The following is a 23,417-nucleotide window of genomic DNA, read 5'->3' on the forward strand; positions in this document are numbered from 1 at the left end:
AGGGAGAAAAATCGTTTTTTAAATATATCTCTCAGCATGATTATAGATTGAATAGCACTTTAATGTATAAGAGACTGTCGGGAAAATAATGTAAAAAAGAGGATAATTTGTTTAGGATTGCGCACATAATTGTAGTCACTGAAAATGAAATGCACGGCTTCGTCCACTAGGGATACACATTTTGATAGTTTAAAAATATCTACACTAGCTTAAAGTGAACTTCAGATGATCATCAGACTGTAATTACATGGTCTTCGATCAGTCTAATTTCAGTATGCACAGTTAATGGGTGTGACTTGTCACTGTGTTAAAGCAACTTAAAAATAGTTTGGTCGTTACATTTTTACATTTTCCATGAAAAAACAGCAACAGTTACTTGCTGAGAACGGGTTAACTTGTACCAGTAAACAATCCAGGAACACTGGTTAGGCCAACTGCCTGCCGTTACATAACAGAAATACAGAAAAAACGGCGCTTACCAAAACTAACCAATAAATGAATAAATGTGTTTTGAAACGCTCCCTAGACAGTCCGCATTCGGTGTTCACAGTCAGACTTCACATAAACCGACAATGTCTAATTGTATTGAAAATAAATCCGATTTGAATATTAGTAATAATTACATACCTTCCCTACATCTATGTATATTCCAAATGTCTTGAACACTTAATCCGATTTGAATATTTGATAATTAGAATGCAACGTGCTCTTCACATATTATATACCATTCTATATATACAAAAATTTAGAAGTGCAAATTAAATCCGATTTGAATCTCACAAATTAATTAATTCCTTCACCATATCTTTGTTCCTTCCAAATTTTTAAAAATTAAATCCAGTTGCAAAGCATACTGACCACTAATTATATTTCTTCCCATTATACAATCATATTCCAGACAGTCCTGTTTGAGTCAATAATAATTAGAATGAAACGAACACACAAATAATATCATTTCTTCGTTATATGTATATTTCAAATTGTCTTGAAAATTACATCCAGTCGGAACATCAACAATAACTATATTTCCTTATCATATCTATGTGCATGCCAGATTTAATATCACATTTAATTATTCTCCTTCACTATATCTACGTATTTTCCAAACGATGTTGAAAGTTAAATCCACTCTGAATATTTTGATATATACTGTAACACATATAACACTTTCTTCCAAAAGCAAACCACTTTTCGAGAAACTATCACTTCTGATGAGTATTGATTGTTGTTTATCATCCCTGAATGTAAAAAAGACTTCAATAACATTAAAACATTCCAGTGTTCAATTAAGAAATAATAAGTTCCCAAACGTGGTTTATCGTAGAGTAACACGAGTTTTGAGTTCTTGTGCGTAAGAATATATCACGAAGGCCGTAGGCCTGAGTGATATATTATTTCACATAAGAACGAAAAACTCGGGTTATTCAAAGATAAATCACACTTGTGAACTTGTTATTTCGATTCTAATACGACATACTAGTACAACAGTGTTAGAAAATTGGTAACTACTTTTTACGACCGTGCTACGTACCTGGATCGGATGACGTCATTGCATACAAGTGGTTTATTGCAGAATAACCCGAGATAGATTTTGCTCTACATGTATGTAGGTTATTTGCTGGTCGTGTTAGGATTGACAATAATAGATTCAGCAATGTGTACGTGTAACCAACTTTTCAATAGTTTGAAACTAAAAAAAAATCTGACAGCAATAGAAAAGTTCAAGAAATTAAGCCGATCACACTATAACTCTTTATTTTTCCCCTAACTGCGCTCGTCCGAAAATAAAACATTTCTCTTCTAAGCATACCTCCTGGATAAACAACGACAACGACAACAAGTATTTTGTAAAAGCAGAATAGGCTGGTTACTATCTCGAAGAAACAAATATACTAAGTATATTAAAAAAGGGAAAAAGATAGTTGATGGTATGGTTTGTATCATATTGTAAAAGCGAGATAATCTGACTTAATATCTTATCTATACATTACATTGTTAAAAAAAACGAACACCTTGTGGAAAATTGAATTAACCATTATCAGTTAATAAACATCTCTGGAAATCCGTTCATTTATACATTCCTGGAAGTTTAGAAAGCTGCAACTTGGTTTCAAACTATAATCAACATATCTATCCAACGTACGAGGAGCGTTCAATATGTAATGTTACTCCATATGTAGTTCCGTAACCGCTGGTTATTTTTAGATGCGGTTTTCGGCATGTTATAGAGAAATTTGTTGGGAACACAATGCTATATAAGTTATAAAAATCGGCTGGTTCAAAATAAAAATTTAATTATTTTAGTGAGATATACTCAGGTATACTGGACCATAATTATAATTTAGGTTTGTCCTGGGCATCCAGAGTCTCGGAAAAATAGAATAACTTCTAAAATCACAAAATCCTATCATTTTTCTACGAGGTACGGCAATTTGAGATGAGTTTGCGTTTGTTTTAAAGTATTTATTGTTGCATTTTTAATTTTGCAACATAACTAAAAAATCTAAACTCGAGGTTGATTCCATCTGGAATGGGTGTTGAGAGCGATTAATCAAAGTCATAAGAACTAGTTTCGCAATCGAGAATAAAGATACTAGTATCAACTTAAAATACAAGAATTTTTTAAACGATGATTATCGCGCCTGACAAAAATGCAGAGGCTTTTGTGTACTCACCTTATCATTTTTCGAGTTAAAATATACACACTCAATTTAAAACTGTTATAAACGTTTTTATTTTAGTTTTCATATGTTTTTGTGAAGATCATGATTTGTTTTATCTGTTTAAACTGAAAATTGAACTATAGGTCTAGTTGTTGAATAGTAGAATCAAGGAATTGCATATTACACTCTCAATATTTTGCACATAAAATTGTCCAGTATACCTCACTCAACTGATTATATTTTTACTTTATATCGACCGATTTTTATAATTTATATTGCATTGTGCTGCCAATAAATTGCTCTATAATGTGCCGAAAACCGCATCTAAAAACAATAAGCGGTTACGGAACTACATAAGGAGTAACATTACATATTGAACGCCCCTCGTATAACCGGACTTCCTATTTCTGTGATTAATAAGTAACCTACTATCAGAAATACTCTCGCTGTTTACCGCGGCAGATGCACCTCCTCTGGTAAACTATGTAAACTAAACAGCTCCTTCTTTTCTCCGGTAGCTACAATAGCTTCCAGAACATTTTCTTGAATATAATGCTCGTATTATCCAAACCGTAGTTGTTCAAGCTTTCAAGTAAAAATGTTATCGGATGAAAAGAGAGTAAGACCTGCGTCAGTAATATATTTTTTACCCATGATACCGGATATCGTTTTAGCAATACGTATTTTAGAACATTTACTTAACTGATCTGTTTTACTCTTTTTGATACTGATAGTTATATGAGAGTAATATGAACTAAGTTCACTGAAACGTACAAAAACATGAAAAACCCAGGAATACACGCAGAACGAATTTCTTATATATTTAAGATTTAAGCCGTTATTAACTTTAGCATACAATGCTATGTAACTTGGTTACAGTTACTGATTGTTTCTGAACCGCAGATCTAGAAAAAAAATCTTCTACTTCCATCATACACTGACTTTACCAGTTAATTTTCATATGACCAGATACTATAGCATCAATCTCCTCTGTATCGAACCAGACACTAAACCAACTGCCATAACATAATATAATACAGTAATCCCCTGTGGTGATAGCACCATTATCCTCTGGCCCGTACCAGAGAATATACCAATACCAATGACATAATAACAATCTTCTACACTAATACCAGAGACTACTTACATAATATAACATACATTAATCTCAGGTGGTGCTAGAACCACTCTCCTCTGTACCATGCCAAATACTATACTAATTGTACTAGAGTACAAATCAATACCAGTAACATAATACAATATAACAATCTCCTGATGAGATAGCACCACACTCCATTGGCGCTTACCAGAGACTACACCAATAACATGCTAAATAAACTACAGTAATTCCAAGTGGAGATAGCACCAGACTCCTCTGTACCGTACCACAGGCAATACTAATATTATAATAACAATATAACACAGTAATTACCAGTGTTGACATCACCACTCTCCTCTGCCCCGTAGCAGATACTATACTGATAACATAATAACAATAAACCACCGTTATACCTAGTGGTGATAACACCACTCTACTCTAGTCCGTACAAGAGACTAAATTAATTACAAAAAAGAAAAATAAACCACAATAAGTGGTGATAGCATCACTCAACCCTGGCCTGTACCAGAGATTATACTTATAACATATAAAAAATAAACCACAGTGGTGATAGTACCACTCCCCTCTACAAATTACCGGAGATTATACTAATAACATAATAACTATATACCACAGTAATCCCCAGTGGTGATAGCACCACTCTTCTCTGGCTCTTACCAGAGACTATTCTAATAACTGTATCAATGAACCACAGTTATACCCAGTGGTGAGAACACCACTCTATTCTAGCCCGTACCAGAGACTATACTAATTACAAAAAAAAACAATATACCACAATAATCCCTACTGGTGATAGCACCACTCGACTCGGCCCAATGACAGAGACTATACCAATAAAATGAAAATATACCTCAGTAATACCCAGTGTTTACAGCACCACTCTCCTCTACACCATAGCAGAGACTTTATTAATAATTATAATAAAAATATACCACAGTAATCCCCAGTGGTGATAGCACCACTCTACTCTGACCCGTACCAGAGACTGTTCTAATAGCACTCTCCTCTGTACATTACTAATAGCATTATTTCTATACCACAGTAATCCCCAGTGGTGATAGCACCACTCTACACTGGCCCATGCCAGAAACTATTCTACTAAATGTTACAATGAACCACAGTTATACCCAATAGTAATAACACCACTATATTTTAGCCCGTACCACAGACTATACTAATCACAAAAAAGAATATACCACAATAATTCCCAGTGGTGATAGCACAACTCGACTGGGCCCCGTGACATGGCCTTTACTAATATCATAATAAAAATATACCTCAGTAATACCCAGTGTTCAAAGCACCACTCACCTCTGCACCATAGCAGACTATATTAATAATTATAATAAAAATATACCACAGTAATCCCCAGTGGTGATAGCACCACTTTACTCTGGCCCGTACCAGAGACTATTCTAATAACATATAACAATAAACCACAGTTAAACCCATTGGTGATAACACCACTCTACTCTAACCCGAGCCAGAGACTATACTAATTACAAAAAAATAAACCACAGCAACCCCCGGAGGTGATAGTACCACTAAACCCTGGCCTGTACATAGACTATACTTATTACATATAAACAATAAACCACAGCAATCCCCAGTGGCGATAGTACCACTCTCCTCTGTACATTACCGGAGACTATACTAATAGCATTATTTCTATACCACAGTAATCCCCAGTGGTGATAGCACCACTCTACTCTGGCCCATGCCAGAAACTATTCTACTAAATGTTACAATGAACCACAGTTATACCCAATAGTAATAACACCACTATATTTTAGCCCGTACCACAGACTATACTAATCACAAAAAAAGAATATACCACAATAATTCCCAGCGGTGATAGCACAACTCGACTGGCCCCGTGACATGGCCTTTACTAATATCATAATAACAATATACATCAGTAATACCCAGTGTGCAAAGCACCACTCACCTCTGCACCATAGCAGACTGTATTAATAATGATAATAAAAATATACCACAGTAATCCCCAGTGGTGATAGCACCACTTTACTCTGGCCCGTACCAGAGACTATTCTAATAACATATAACAATAAACCACAGTTATACCCAGTGGTGATAACACCACTCTACTCTAGTCCGATCCAGAGACTATATGAGCCGTGCCATGAGAAAACCAACATAGTGGGTTTGCGACCAGCATGGATCCAGACCAGCCTGCGCATCCGCGCAGTCTGGTCAGGCTCCATGCTGTTCGCTTTTAAAGCCTATTGGAATTGGAGAAACTGTTTGCGAACAGCATGGATCCTGACCAGACTGCGCGGATGCGCAGGCTGGTCTGGATCCATGCTGGTCGCAAACCCACTATGTTGGTTTTCCCATGGCACGGCTCATATTAATTACAAAAAAAAACAGTAAACCACAATAAACCCCAGTGGTGATAGCACCACTTCACTCGGCCCCGTGGCAGAAACTATATTATTAACATACGGTTTTACAATTTACCTCAGTAATACCCAGTGTTGAAAGCACCACTCTCCTGTGCACCGTAGCAGAGTCTATACTAGTAGCATTACAACAATATACCAAGTTATCCCCAGTGGTGATAGCACCACGCTACTCTGGCCCTTACCAGAATCCATTCTAATAACATATAACAATAAACCACAGTTATACCCAGTGGTGATAACACCACTCTACTCTAGCACGTACCAGAGACTATACTAATTACAAAAAAATAAACCACAGCAACCCCCGGTGGTGATAGTACCACTAAACCCTGGCCTGTACATAGACTATACTTATTACATATAAACAATAAACCACAGCAATCCCCAGTGGTGATAGTACCACTCTCCTCTGTACATTACCGGAGACTATACTAATAGCATTATTTCTATACCACAGTAATCCCCAGTGGTGATAGCACCACTCTACTCTGGCCCATGCCAGAAATTATTCTACTAAATGTTACAATGAACCACAGTTATACCCAATAGTAATAACACCACTATATTTTAGACCGTACCACAGACTATACTAATCACAAAAAAAGAATATACCACAATAATTCCCAGTGATGACATGGCCTTTACTAATATCACAATAAAAATATACCTCAGTAATACCCAGTGTGTAAAGCACCACTCACCTCTGCACCATTGCAGACTATATTAATAATTATAATAAAAATATACCACAGTAATCCCCAGTGGTGATAGCACCACTTTACTCTGGCCCGTACCAGAGACTATTCTAATAACATATAACAATAAACCACAGTTATACCCAGTGGTGATAACACCACTCTACTCTAACCCGATCCAGAGACTATATTAATTACAAAAAAAAACAGTAAACCACAATAAACCCCAGTGGTGATAGCACCACTTCACGGTTTTACAATTTACCTCAGTAATACCCAGTGTTGAAAGCACCACTCTCCTGTGCACCGTAGCAGAGTCTATACTAGTAGCATTACAACAATATACCAAGTTATCCCCAGTGGTGATAGCACCACGCTACTATGGCCCTTACCAGAGACTATTCTAATAACATATAACAATAAACCACAGTTATACCCTAGCCCGTACCAGAGACTATACTAATTACAAAACAAAATAAACCACAGCAACCCCCAGTGGTGATAGTACCACTAAACCCTGGCCTGTACATAGACTATTCTTATTACATATACACAATAAACTACAGCAATCCCCAGTGGTGATAGCACCACTCTACTGTGGCCCGTACCGGAGACTCTTCTATTAACTTATAACAATAAACCACTGTTTTACCCAGTGGTGATAACACCACTCTACTCTAGCCCGTTCCGGAGACTATACTAATTACAAAAAAAAACAATAAACAACAAAAAATTTACAGTGGTGATAGCACCTCTCTCCTCTGTACCGTACCAGAGATTTTATTAATAGCATAATAACAATAAACCACAGAAATCGCCAGTGGTGATAGCACCACTCTACCCCGGCCTGTACAAGAGCCTATACTTTTTACATATAAACAATAAACCACAGACTTTATCACTTTATGTAATAATGTAATAATGTAATTATAATGCAACTGTACGCCATGGCTGATGGTGACATATCAGATTGGACTTGTTTCTTTTCAAGTTAAACGTAGTTTTGTTTATATTCAATTTTGTGTTTTAGCTCGGTTGCAAGTACAAATGTTTAACAAATGGTGTATCATCTTTTGAACGCGAAATTGTCAAATTCTAACCATATGTTTGGCAATGAATATTACTGATCAATTGCAAACTTAAAATATTAAATTGTGTGTAGTTTTACTAAATAATGACAAATTCCTTAGTTTTTAAAATGAACAGGCTATTCTTATTTCATGCCCTGTATTCATAAATGCTCACAACAACTGATTTAACGCGTTTGGGGAAAAATAATTGGCGTTATCGTTTGATGTTATTGTGAGCAGTGAAACAATGAATAGTTTGGTCAATTTGAAATTTGAAGTTTCGTAACAAATTAATATAGAGTATGTAAAATTCTCCTGAAACCCACTTTTACAAACAAACAAACTAAAAATAAAAAACAAAAACAAAAAAAAAACAACAAGAAAGGTTTATTTATATGCAAACATGTTAGAAATATATAAAATAAATGACAGTTTTACATTAGCTGAAAACAAAATATTGTGCAGAAGCCTGATATTCTTTGATATCTTCTGTCTTTTATGCACAGTCTTGTTAACACATTTTGTCTTAAAATATTATTAACAGTTTTAAACATTTGGTTTGGAGAAAGATAACGCATTACGGTAAACCCACTGTTTACCCGTTAAACGTCTTAAAAATAAATGCATTCCTTTATTATAAACGTTTAAAAAAGGAACAAAAATTACCTGAACTATGTGAAATTGTGAGCACCCTTGCGATTTGTACTGTAACTGACTTTACTTTCATAATTACACAATCTAAGTGCCAGCATTCACTTCCAAATTGCGCAGTAGAAAACAACAACAATAACCTGCTCCTTCCATGCCTGTCTTTTGTTTGTAAATTACTTACGATGTTTGGATCGTTATTATTTTTTCTGAAATGAAAATGATTTATGTTACAACTGGCTGTACTTTAAAAACGAAACAATTTAAATAAAATTCAAGCATGCACTAATGTTCAAAATCGGAATTGTTTCAGCCATTTTAAGTTTTACTTTGTTCCATTCCTCCTTTGTATAAATTCTGATTGAAAACGTAATATTCAAAAATTACATCTAAATGAAGTTTCGAATGAGACACTCATTAAATTAACTGTCTAAGTGTTTGCTTATTTTGATAATTCCACGCTTGATCTTTTACCTTCAGTCGGTCTTTGGTGCAGAATCCATGTGATTGTTGAAGTTCGCCCTTAAGGAGAGGAATAAGCTGGGGTTTTCTTTTCTTTCAAAATATCATCTGCGTATCTTCGGATTGGTAACAGCCGAGGACTTGAAAAAAAACGGATCATGTTATTATTTTACACTTTTTGAAACACATTGTTTACAATTAATGGTCATAAAATAAATCAATTTGTGAGGACTTATCATGATTGCAATTTACTAAGTTGTGGCCACAATATAAATAAAGTGTTGCGGATGTCACCTCTGTGCCACCGTAGTCTCTGCATTGTGTGTAACGCAACAAAATGTACGAATAATGATAAAACATGGAATTATCAAATACTAAAAATGTTAATATTTAGGGAGTACTTTATTAAGGAGAAAAGGGAATATTAAGTCTGTATACATTATCTTGACTGGCAGGAGGAAAATTACTATGAGGATATATGGTACAGCTCTTATTTGTTACTCATAGATCAAAGATGTATGTTATTTCTAATTAACTAGAATGCCGAATTAGAAAGTGTTTAAATATATTTGCAGGGGATTGTCAATCGAGACACTTAAGTAATGTTTTTCATCCAATTTATTAACTGTATGCCTTCGGAGTTATACAAACGGAAGTTTTTTTATGAAAGAATTTCAATATCATGTTACAAAATAGTCATTCTTGTTTGTTTTAAACACGACTTTTCCATTTCATGACAGGGTGTTTCATAATATCTGTCCTTATTCAAAAGAGCTATAGTTTCTGCCAACATCAGCATACAAATAATTTGATGACATATTCACATAGGGGAAAAACAAATTTTCATTTAACACATCTTCATAGATATTAGAATATTTATTCTTGGCATTTTGTCACACACAAATGTTCTGCTTTAACATGATCTACTATTTTCAAAATATATAAAAAAATGTTCAGATTCTCTAAGGTAGATATCTGTGTATAAACTTCTTAAGGTAACTATTTTTAGCCAAGTCAAGTCAAGTCATATTTTATTAGAGTCTCATCTTTGTATACATTACAATTTACAGATAAAACCATTTATATAACACAAAGCCACTCCTTCATAGGAATTATAAGAGACTTTAAAACATCCCTATTAAAAATCATTATTAAAAATTCTATTTACATTCTACCAATATTATAACCAATATTTAGCTCATTAATTACGAAGTGTATATATTCTATTTTGTTTGGCTATGATATTATATAGTTATATAAAAAAAAATTTAGCTAAAATTTATGACTATTCCTATTTATAATCTTTTAAGCATGATGTACAAAATTCATATTAAGCTAATTCATAATTTCCAATTTTCTTGAGTCATTAGAAGGTATTGATAAAATATATAAACAAACTGCTACTTAGTACTGATAGAGTCATTTCAAACTTACAACCAAAAATTCATATTATTTTAAAAACTTCTCCTTAAACTAAAATTACTTCTCAGAGGTTCTAAAAGAAAAAAAAACCAAAGTTCACAGTGAACACCAGATTTGTCAAAATTATCTGCACCTAAGTTGTAAGATATAAAATCAAAATACTATATATTACAACTACAGAGTCATTTCAGCTTACCATCTTATTTTAAAATTTCTACTTAAACTAAAATTACTTCTCAAAGGTTCTAAAAAAAAAAAAAGAAGTTCACAGTGAACATCAGATTTGTCAAAATTATCTGCACCTAAGTTGTAAAATATAAAATCAAAATACTATATATTACAACTACAGAGTCATTTCAGCTTACCATCTTATTTTAAAATTTCTACTTAAACTAAAATTACATCTCAAAGGTTCTAAAAAAAGAACGAAGTTCACAGTGAACACCAGATTTGTCAAAATTATCTGCACCTAAGTTGTAACATATAAAACCAGAATACTATATATTACAACTACAGAGTCATTTCAGCTTACCATCTTATTTTCAAATTTCTACTTAAACTAAAATTACTTTTCAAAGCTTCTAAAAAAAAAACAAAAAAAAAAACGAAGTTCACAGTGAACACCAGATTTGTCAAAATTATCTGCACCTAAGTTGTAAAATATAAAATCAAAATACTATATATTACAACTACAGAGTCATTTCAGCTTACCATCTTATTTTAAAATTTCTTCTAAATCTTAACATTACTTGTTAAAAGTTCTAAAAACAAAGTTCAACAGTGAACACTGAATTTATAAAATTTATCTCCTGAACAATTTTAAGCGTCTAAGTTGAAGTATTTGGAAGCAGGCTTTGGCAGAAAATTTTACTATATCAGAATTCTGAAGCATAAAGCAAAGTTTCTCTCTATCAGACAACATATCAAAAGTGTTACAAACATTTCGTATTTCCACATACAAATCCTCACGGATTTCATTGTATACCGGACAGTGCAGAAGGACATGGATATGAAATATTGGTTTTTACACCTGGTCGAAGCACTCCGTCTGGCCCAATCAAAGATCTTTTGGTTAAGCCTTCCATTATCCATATTTGACATTCTACAAAGCTGTCGTACAACCGACCCCCATTGCCGTACTATGGATGGTTTCCACCCCATTTCTCCAATTACCGCCACATTTGGGGTATATTTTCCGACCCCTAAAAAGTACCGCATTGCTCGATTCTGAATAGTGTTTATACAAGAGAAGGACTGGTCACCCAAAATATAAGCACCATAGTTTAAAATAGGCCAAACCGTGCTGTCGTACAGCTTTGAGAATGTCGTGTATTGAAAACCCCCTACCTGTTTACTTTTGATATGAGCAGACCAAGTGCTCTTCCAGCAGACAGTGCTACTGACTTTGCCATTTCAGCATAGTCCATAAACTCATTCAATATTAGACCCAAATATCTATAACTATGAACAATACCAATATTTTGGTTACATATTTTAAAGCTAAAAGATGTCAGATTTGTACTTTTAGTTCTAAAATGTATAACCTTTGACTTATCACAATTTATAGACCCGCCCGCTTAGCTCAGTAGGTAGAGCGTTGGTCTACGGATCGCGGGGTCGTGAGTTCGATCCTCGGGCGGGGCGTATGTTCTCCGTGACTATTTGATAAACGACATTGTGTCTGAAATCATTAGTCCTCCACCTCTGATTCAAGTGGGGAAGTTGGCAGTTACTTGCGGAGAACAGGTTTGTACTGGTACAGAATCCAGGAACACTGGTTAGGTTAACTGCCCGCCGTTACATGACTGAAATACTGTTGAAAAACGGCGTTAAACCCAAAACAAACAAACAAACAAAACAATTTATAGACATAGCATTTGTATCACACCTTATACTAAGACTATCAAGTAAAATTTGCAGGTCTTCTGCCGTTTCAGCCAGTAGGACAACATCGTCCGCGTATAACATTATGCATACCATTTCATTATCTATCTTTAAACCAACATTTAGCTCTTTCAAATAATCTACCAGATCATTGATGTACATGTTAAATAAAATAGGTGATAACGAACAGCCCTGTTTCAAGCCACAGTTTACATTGAACCATGATGTATCAAAACCATTCACTCTAATACAGCATTTTACATCTTTATATAGAGAATGAACTGCTTGAAGTAGTCTACCCTTCAGACCTGATTTCTGTAACTTATCCCACAGTTTGCTTCGATTAATAAAATCATATGCTTTTCGGAAATCTATGAATGCTGCAAACGTACACTGTTTTTTAAGTTTTCTTGTCTCTATGATATTAGTAATCGAAGAAACATGGTCTATGGTACTCCTACCCTTGACAAACCCATTCTGCTCATCATTTATGATGTTATTTTCTTCACACCATTTGTAAATTCTTTCATTTAGTACACTTGCATATAACTTATACATGACTGGGGCCAGGGTAATGCCTCTGTAAGAAAGCGGGTCACGAGGATCTGCTGTAAAATTTTTTGGAACAGGTGTTATGACCCCTTTTGACCAATCAGACGGAACCATTCCATTGGAAAAACAGTGATTGAAGAGGTCTATCAACATTACCAAGGCTGTTTCATTTTTCAGTAAATCCACAGGAATATCATCGAACCCAGGTGCTTTACCATATTTTGCCTTTTTCAAGACATACAACACTTCCTCATGAGTAATAATACAATCAAACACTTCTTCAGAGGCATCACCTAGCTCCAGACATGTACTTACCGGTCTACCCACTACATTATCCTCATTGACAATATATGCCGGGTTTAACAGAGTGCAGAAATCAGACTTCCATTTCTCTAAAACAATTTAGCTGTTTAAATTGTTTTAGCGTCTAGGATCTGATATGGTTACCTCTCAAATTGGATGGTTTGCATGAATAAAAGAATAAAAAATATTGTCAATCTATTCAGTTTAAATATACATTGATATGAAATACTCGAAAACAACTAAATGGTGAAGAATTATCAATGGTCTATGTTTATTGCTTTTTGTAGCGTAAACGTGTAGTTGGGACGTCCGTTTTCAAAACATGTTTGAAATGTTACGCCATGATGAGAGAAAAATGAAACATATATTTTAGGTTAATCTAAGTTTGTTAATATGCGCACACATCCGCTGTGCAGCACTGACAGTTCTAGAATAACTTTTTATTCATCAATCAAAATTTATCATGACAATAAAATTGTATATATTTCCTGATTATGTCACAATATTACAAACTGTATATTTATCTGAATAAATTTACACGTTTTGCTTTTTTATATAGTATTTTATTATATTGTGGACTGTTATGGTTATACATTAAACAAGAAATATGGATATATAATCAGCATTCATTTGAAATTTCAAACTTAGAAATGGACAAACTCATCTACTCCGTCTATGCTTTTTGACACTGCTTTTATCCCTTACTTTCCGTTTTACAGAAAAAGATTGGTGTTGAACTTGATTGTACTTCAATTATTAAATCAATCATTTATTTTCACAATAGTCCCGATTTAGATGTTCAGTCTTCCTAGACACTAGACGAATTACAACACATTATTTACATTTTTAAGAGTACTTATGAGTAATAATTGTTTTCTTAGAAAGTGATTTTAACTACATGTTTTAGTGTATAATCATAAAATTAGTTCAAAATACGTAAATACCAAAACTGAATTGAATATGAATTGACTTAATGTGTGCCCCGAAATTTTGAAAAGTTATGGAAGGTTCTTAGTTTTTAATCTTAAAGTTTCTGGTAAAGCAAAATTGCAGTAGAAAAGATGATGCTAGAGTAACTGATATAATATTGTAAATATTTAAACAGTAGTATATAATTGGTATATATGTTTTGTTAATACAAAATTGGTATATATGTTTTGTTGTTTGTTTTTTTTTTTTTCTTTTTTTTGTTTGTTTGTTTGTTTTTTATAACAAAGCAGAGTCTAGTGCTGATTTCAGCAACTTTAGAACGTTCAAATGCGGTCAAATCGATTAGCTCATAACATTTCACAATGCAAGACAATCTGATTTTTTTCATTAATCTCTTTTTCATTAATCAGCATGAACTTCTTCAAAGTGAAAATAATGTTGATTTATAGTGATTTTATTATTTCCACTTTTCTTCTTGTTCACAAGATTATAAGAAATAAGTCAATATTCATATACCATATGTATGGTATACAGATACCATTATAATAATTGTTTATTTATCATTTATCATTATTTATTATTGTTTATCTGTCAGTATAGTGTATCAGTATTTAAAAAAGTGGTTTTCAAAGTCAATGAAGATCCTGGATTGCACGCCACAAGTCTTGCACGCGTCTGCGTGCTGTGGGTTTCGTTTTGAGGAGGCTGTGTTTTTGGTGCGTGGCAATCCCTGTTTGATATTTGTCTTTGTTTTTTCTTTTTGATGTTTTAATGTATTTTTTCCTTTTCGTTTCTTTATTTATTTATACTTATATTAATGTCATTGAACTGTGTCTTTTTCTAAAATATCAGCTAGTTAATTGCTTATTAAATAAACGAAACTTAATCTTGTATCATGGCATGGAAAAGTTATAAATGCTTTTGGACAAGTCAATGAAGAAATGGTTCCATTTGTGGCAGATCTATTAAAAACGAAATTGCACCGAAATTGTAGACTTTTTCTGAAATTGCAGGTGTTCTAATTTTGACATAAACTATTTGTGACTGTGTATATGCACTACGTATCTATTGCAAATGATACGAAGGAATGTAAGCACCCTCAACGTACCGTCTACATCAATTGATATTTACATGTAGTATCGTTATGCTATTTTCTGTTATACTTAGTTCTTACTATATCCTGACAATAAGTGCTTGTGACCGCCAGAAGGCGGTGTCGCGTATATGGGATACACTTTTATTTTGGACCCTGTAAAGATGGTATCGAATAGTTTCGCATTGTAAAACTGAACACAGTGAATAGTATGTAAAATGACCCTCGATATTGCACAATAGATTTTAGTGAATAAACATATGAAATGGAAAAAAAACCCAGAAGATATGTATGTAATGCGACTTATTGTGTGATATAAAACAATGTTATCTGTCTTTTCTCTCTTTATTTGTAGAACAGAAAATATTTTTTTGTTTATAATTTCGTCAAAATGTTGATCCGATTTATTGATAAGGGAGGTTACTCTGTAAGTCAAGTTTTCTATTTCTGACCTTAGCATGACCTACTTACCTATCTATTGTTTTATAAGTAGAACACACCGCAGATATACCATACTGCAATGCGTGAGGTCTATTGTGGGCAAGGGAGCGTTCATGTATTTTACGATAAGTAAACTTCGAAGAGAATATTAAAAAATAAAAATACGGAAAATTACACTTTGCCTTTATAAAATTCCTTGAAAAAAAAAACAAACAAAGTAAAGGAATCAATAAGCATATATATGTTGAAATGAACGTATGAAGTGCCGCTGTTAACTTATTTTTAATCTTTTATTATTTTCTTTGTTGATAGGTACAGTGATGTAATTTCAGAATACACACATTGTTACAGATACCTTTTGCAGTTGTATATTTATATAATTGTTATGGTTACCTTAAGTTTGAAGCATAGAGTTTCCCATTTGCGACCACATGTACAACTGGTCAGAATATTTCTACATATTTTATAAACTCATCTTGATTCTAACCTTTATCTTTTTTTTCTTATGTGTCAAATACTTATTGTTTACAGATATTCACTGTCAACTAAGGTGTGCAATAAAGAGCCATCATTTGGCTGAATTTGTCAGTGACAGGTTAATACTTCTCTAAAATATTGTTAGATCGAAATATCAAAAGGCATGGGACCATAACTAATCAAAGCATCAGTGACTTTCAAATAGATTTCCTTGTTGAATTTATATTTTCATTAATTTTATATGACTAGTCAGTTGCTCTGGTTGTATTATATCTTATTACTAGTTTCTTTTTATTTTTCATTTTTTTTACTTTATAGATAGTTTGTTTTTGTATCTGTCCATTCCTGTCTAACTTAAAAAAAGATTTTCATTAAAACGTTTTCTACACTTTGGCAGTGGGTTATTATGCTTGCTAAATGTCTTGTAATATTAGGTTTGAATCTAGACACTGACATATTCCTAGTAACCTTACGGTTGAACGAGGACTTCAAATTTACCGTTCATTCCTGTCTAATTTGAAGAAAGATTTTCATTAAAACATTTTCTACACTTTGGCAGTGGGTTATTATGCTTGCTAAATTTCTTGTAATATTAGATTTGAATCTAGACACTGACATATTCCTAATAACCTTACGGTTCAACGAGGACTTCAAGTTTACCGTTCGGCCAAAAAAAAAATTCTATGATATTCCAAAAGTATATAAGAAAGATTCATGACATTTGCTTTGTGAATAGGGGCAATTTAGAGATTGTTCATGTTATATCATTCTTTTCTTGTACAAAATTTTTGGTTGTTTTGGCAATGGAAACTGTATAATCTGCATTCTGAAATCTATAATGTAGGTGACTAAGGTCCATGAATATTTATCAGTGAATAGAAAACACTCATTACATTATATGATAATAAAGATAATGGTTTCTGTGAACCACAACTTTGAAATAATCATTTACTCAATTCCTCATTTCCCAACAAACTGCATTTCTGTTAAACTTCATACACATGCTCCTGCATATAAGAACTTTTCACAGGTGCTGACTTTAGTTGGTGAAATATTTACTCTAATTTTGTATGTAAAGGGACCCCTTACTCGCAATGTCAGTGTCGTTGCAGGTAGAGGATTTGTATTGCATGGTAATGCTTTTCTAACATGCATCTTCTTCAAGCTTTTAACAGTTTATAACATATACTGTATTATGTGCTAATGTTGATAATTTGTAACCAGTCAGAATAACCAAACTAATAATTAAGTGATTTCTCATATTGCAATAAATGTACTTCAGACTCAACACTTGGCGGCGTTTTTGATGCCAAGCGTCAACGAATGACTGACTTAAGGTCAAGAAGGCATAATGCAGCGTCATTTAGAGGAATGTCAAACATTATGCTTTATGTCGCCACATCTTTGCGTTCCAAACGTTAGCGGTAAGCAGGTTTTATGCTAAAAATTTCATTTCGTTTTCAGTCATAATTAAACAATAAAATATCTAATTGTAGTTCATAAAAGGAGGGAATGTAACTACAGTCTACTTAGAAATATTTCCTATATATTCTATTTCATAAAAGCTAGAATGAACGCCTTCAAGCAAAAAAAAAAAGAAAAAAAATCTATTAGATCTCTGATTAAAAAAAATATATGCTGAGATTTTGTCAGCATTTGACCTATTCATAAATAACCTTCCACCGTTTTTATCAGTATGTGCTAATTTTTATAAAATTTTAATAACGTGAATATTATAGCTGGATATAGCCGCTAAATTGCAGTCATTTTCAACTTTAGATTGAAAGAAAACCGGTGATATGATATGAATGATATGAAACTTCGGTGCCGTTTCCAAACTTTTACGCAAACATTTAGAATCCAGGTCTCCTGAAACATGACCGCTCAGTCTGTTTTAAAATGGCACTATCAAAAAAAAAAAAAAGAAAAAAAAAGGAAAAAGGGTATAAATTATATCTGAGTGTTTTTTGTTTCATACATAAACTAATACAAGCAGATCTTTTTAACACAGGACCAAAACTATTGCGTCGGGCTACAAGTTATTTCAATATCGACAGGTCCGGCCATTCCCACGGTATTAACTTTCATCTTTTTAAATGAACATCAAATTTGAACCATGGATAACAAAAATATGCGATTCAGATTATAATAATCCCAGTCTTGAAACTTCAAATACAACTGACCTTGTGCAAATAGTCTCTTGTCTAATTCACCCGGTCAAATATTACTCCCAACTCTCATGTCGGACCGAATAACACACCGGTTTGAGCGTTCACCTCATAGTTTGTCGCCCGGTTAGGCCGCTCTATCCATGAATAATATTTTCAATGGGACAGTTGTATCTTACTATGGAAAAGGAGTGTGTGCTTGTAAAAAATGTTGAATAAAACTGACGTAAAACCAAAAAGAAATATTCCTTGCTAATTCTGATTTTTAAGTTGGTCGAATTATGCACAGTCAAAACGACATGAAGTTAACCTCAGACGTTCAAAATGTATTGGCATGAAAATAATTGCACTTACGCATTTGATAACCATTTATTTGGGTTTTACGCCGTTTCTCAACAGCTTCCAATTATGTCACGGCGGTCTGCTTACGTAACCTGTCTTTTCGAGTTTCTAACGTATAGTTTCTAGCCAGCAGGCACTCTCCGTAACAAATTGACAACTTTCCAACTTCATGGAGCGCTGTAGCTAGTCGGTCTCAAACTAACATGTCTGGATTCCTGAAAAAATTGTATTAACAAAAACGAAAAATTATTTAATAATGCAACAAGCCGTAAAATGAAGGCTACAAATAAATCCTACAAACAAACAATTTTTGCTTCCGAGAAATCTACCCTTACCTACTATCTTTTAAACTTCCCAATTTCCATAGCATCTTAGACAAGGAATTTTATAATCTTATTTAATTTATAAACATTTCAGGAACATTGTCAGAAAATTAAAAACATCTACGGAGGAGAGAACAAGCGGTAAAATGTTTAATAAAAAAGTAACATTTTTTCATCATGTTTTTGTGTTTGTAATATGCATTCAAATTTACAAGTGTGACAATAAAAGTCGGAAAGAAAACGGAAAATGGTTAACAAAATCAGGATATGTTTTGAATTATATTTATGTTACTGTAAACTTTTTTTATTATTTCATTTTCCTTAAAATACAAACAGCTCTTTCTGATATTTTTAAGTAAAAAATCTACGCGTGAAAAGGGTGGTGTAGGGGGAGGGGATATTTAGACAATACAACGAAAACGAAGTCGGAGAACCCCGTATGTTTTTCGCTCAATTTACAGTAATATTAATTCATGTGATAATTTTAAGGATTTTTTTAATATATGGGACAGTTTTTACATACTACTTAGTCATTCTGTTCGAAAACAATAATTTCGTAGAAAGATTTTGACATGATTTTTTGCATAATGTAAACATTCCTTCGGCGAGTATAAAATAAAATAAAGTAAAATAAGGTACGCGTTAGCGCGTATAATCATTAAACCTCACAAGCAATTTCTCTAAACAAAATTATTTTTGTCCTCTTACTGTTGAAAAGCGCTGATTTTATCAACTTTCCTAATAATTATGTTTTACGTATTTTTCTTCAGTAGCAAAATACAATGACTTAGCATAATTTCACATGAGTAAGAGCCGTAAATTCATCTAAGATGAGTAAGAGCCGTAAATTCAAGGCGAAAGAGAGATAACTATTTCATTGTTTGAATCTCTGGATGCTATTTCGTTACCATTACCCTAAAAGAAAAACTTGTTTCTTTCATAGGACACATAGCTAAATATCGTCCTGCATTGACGGATGCCTCATTTAGTGACTATATATTTGATTGTTGGCAGATCCTTCGACTGTCTCTTAATCTGCTATTACATCTCTGGTATTTTTCTCAACATTTTGAAAATGGTGAGTTATATAATATATTTAATCGCAGTATAATGAGTGGCTTATAAGTGCATTCATCTACGCCATTTATTCAAGAAGCCAGTTTGAAGGTGATTTTGTTGGTCTATCCGTAAAACGTAATCGCCACTTTTTTCAGGATTATATTGTCAAGTGTATAATCTTAGAAGATAAGGGAACATCAAAATACTCACAAATCGTTATTATTCCTTTACTGTGTACACTTCAAATTAAATTGAAAATTAAATCCAATTTGAATATTTTTTTCTTACTCTCGTTACACTTAATTCCAAAAACACAACCACTTTTTGAAATTTTATATTAATTGCTATAAAAATCGAAAAGAAAGTGGTATATTCCATCTAATAATTAGAATAACACACACACATATATATTGTCATTCGCAATTACATTTTACTCCATGATTTTAATACACGTATAACACTGAAACATTTCAAAAAGTCATCTCTCATCTAGACTTCATTAGCTGAAAAACATCTGGTGAATAATTTCTTTTGTTTTGCGTGTCAATCAATATACACAATTGGATATACTATTGTCTTAACATCGATTTACTCTTTCTCAGGAATGAAAAGACAATATCAAGTTAAAGCTTACATGTGGTGCATAAAATATATTTTACTCTTCGATCCAAACTTACAAATATAAGTGACCACAACTCCATATGGTATTTATACATGCTGCTAAATCATTTAACTGTGACCTTATCTTGACCCTGACATGGATTCCTTTTATTAATGCTGTCGTGTTACTCTAAAAAATGGAGGGGAATCAAAGTGAAGAATGATGCACAATTGACCGGTGTTTTGCACAATTATACACTGCTCTGTACTCTGCTCCAACCTTGTTCCAAAGTTACGAGACTATGCGAATAAAAGATATAGCTGCAAGTATGTATCTGAATACTTAAAGATCTGTCTATCATGGAGTCCATCACCTGTCCTGTCAGAGGCAATCAACAAGATGTGCAAAAAACACTATAAAACTATAAAATTGACTGAATATATAAATACACATTTATTGTATTTTAGTTGTCACTAGGATTATGTAAGCACTTTCTGCAGCTAAAAAACTTGCAAGTTCACCCTAAAAAATGTACACTCTAACTCTTACCATAACCCTAGTCCTAAGCCCTAAACCCTGACTAGGGTAAGAGTTTAAATTTCTCATCTGTTCTGGTCTGTTCCCTGTCGATATAAAATCTTTGGTCTTAGAGATTTTTTAAAATGAAAAATTAATAAATAAGTTTTATATCAATTGCTCCTTTTCTGGTTAAATGTCAATAAAACGGAGTCATTATTTTTATTTCAATCTTATAATATAACAGTTGTTTAATGAACATCATTAAAGTTTGGGTTATCTGGAAGTACAGGAGCTAAATGTTAAAATATAAATAATGATTAATATGAGAGCATGTCCTATAATTATTTAATTTATATTTATATAATGAATATGGTATTTATCAGCGACCAGCATCATTTTTAATTGATTTTCATAATCTAAAATTTAGGTACTATCTCTAGCATATGAAATCAATTTTTATAATGATCTGCTGACTGTCAACACAGTAGTAATAAAATTAAACAGAATTTACAATTCTTGCATGTTCATTCAATTGCAAGCTGCCTTCTTTTATCAATATTATTATGAATTAATTTAATATATCTGCCTAAACACGCATTCCATGAATAAGTAACAAAAATGATATGACTTTTTTTTTACGAAGAAAGGCCGGTATTACCGAATTGGAGATGTTTTACTAGTATTCTTTATTGATCAAAATTACCAAACGCAACGTTTAAACGTTATAAATTGTACAACAAACATTCCATCATTTAGACGTCAACAACAGATCAGTATATACTTGTGTGTACACTGATGAGCCGAAAGACGAAACTAAATTGTATTTTTATAATTAAATACTGTTGTGAAGTCATTTCATTTATTTGATTTATAGACTTCTATCTTGTTTTTCATTGTCAAGTATATACATATATTATATGAGACGGCTGAAACAGTTATCATCATCAACAAAATTTCCTTGTACATTTGAATTATCTAAAATTGAATAGCGACAATCGTATTTTACTTCGTGAAATATAAAGCCAGAAGTATAGGAAACTGTGTTAGCGTAAGTAACACAAGAGATGACAACTCGAGTCATTTCCATTGAATTTGAAGGTAAATTTTATGTTAGTATTAATTCTAACAATATACCTAATTTCGAAAATATTACGAAACACAAAGTCTGCCATAAAATATTTTGTATTTATTTACTAGACTGCCGGACTTACTTTCATACATGTGTGTTCTAACAAATATCTATGAGTAAACGCCACCCAATATTACTGCTTGTTTACAATTCTATGTCCATGAACAAATTTTAGTATTGCAGATAATTTATGACAACATTAAATGAGGAAAAGCAGTGAAATTAAATTTAAATTTCAAATATTGGAAATGTGTTGACAATAAGACCATCAAATCTTTAAAAAACACATAATTTATTTTGTTTGTTTGTTTGTTTTAGGTTTAACGCCGTTTTTCAACAGTATTTCAGTCATGTAACGGCGGGCAGTTAACCTAACCAGTGTTCCTGGATTCTGTACCAGTACAAACTTGTTCTCCGCAAGTAACTGCCAACTTTCCCCACATGAATTATCAGAGGTGGAGGACTAATGATTTCAGACACAGTGTCGTTTATCAAATAGTCACGGAGAACATACGCCCCGCCCGAGGATCGAACTCGCGACCCTGCGGTCCGTAGACCAACGCTCTTACCTACTGAGCTAAGCGGGCGGGCTCATAATTTATTAAATAACATTTTGTTATATCTATGTATACTTTGTTTACCGAGTATTTTAAATTTCAAATAATTATATGTCAATAAACAAATTTTAGTGTTGCAGATAATTGATACTTACATTAGATGACAAAGAAAACAGTAAAATGAAGTTTCCTAGATAAAAGAACTTATTTTCTTTGATTTTTAACCGTAAGCATTGGGTAAAAGTTGAAACACGTAACAAACAAATTTAGGATAAGTTACAGTGCGTTCTGTCCATATGACAAATGTTTAGTAATTTTACACTAGATTTGTTTTGTCATTGATAATAAAATGAATATTATCATGCATTTATGTGCAGTTGAAATTACCCCGTATTTGAATTTTAATATAACATTTTATTTGCAATACGTCCAGCTAAAACTGTTTTTCCGTATGTCAAAGCTACAACATCAACGGTTTATGTACGGCCACACATGAGTTTAACAAAGTATTCAGCTGACTACCTGTTGACTAG

The 23,417-nt window shown here is 32.9% G+C and overlaps 1 long non-coding RNA gene across 1 annotated transcript; it reads right to left on the bottom strand.

Annotated features, from left to right (window-relative positions):
• Positions 1 to 603: 603 nt before the first annotated feature.
• On the bottom strand, positions 604 to 18,905 carry LOC128546169 (uncharacterized). Its single transcript, XR_008372625.1, has 4 exons — positions 18,709 to 18,905; positions 9,097 to 9,224; positions 8,641 to 8,831; positions 604 to 1,238 (listed from the first exon to the last, which is right to left on the bottom strand). It is a non-coding gene; the product is annotated as an uncharacterized LOC128546169 (long non-coding RNA).
• Between the last annotated feature and the right edge of the window lie 4,512 nt (positions 18,906 to 23,417).

This window comes from Mercenaria mercenaria, chromosome 10 (assembly GCF_021730395.1).
Source record: "Mercenaria mercenaria strain notata chromosome 10, MADL_Memer_1, whole genome shotgun sequence".
Classification (NCBI taxonomy): domain Eukaryota; kingdom Metazoa; phylum Mollusca; class Bivalvia; order Venerida; family Veneridae; genus Mercenaria; species Mercenaria mercenaria.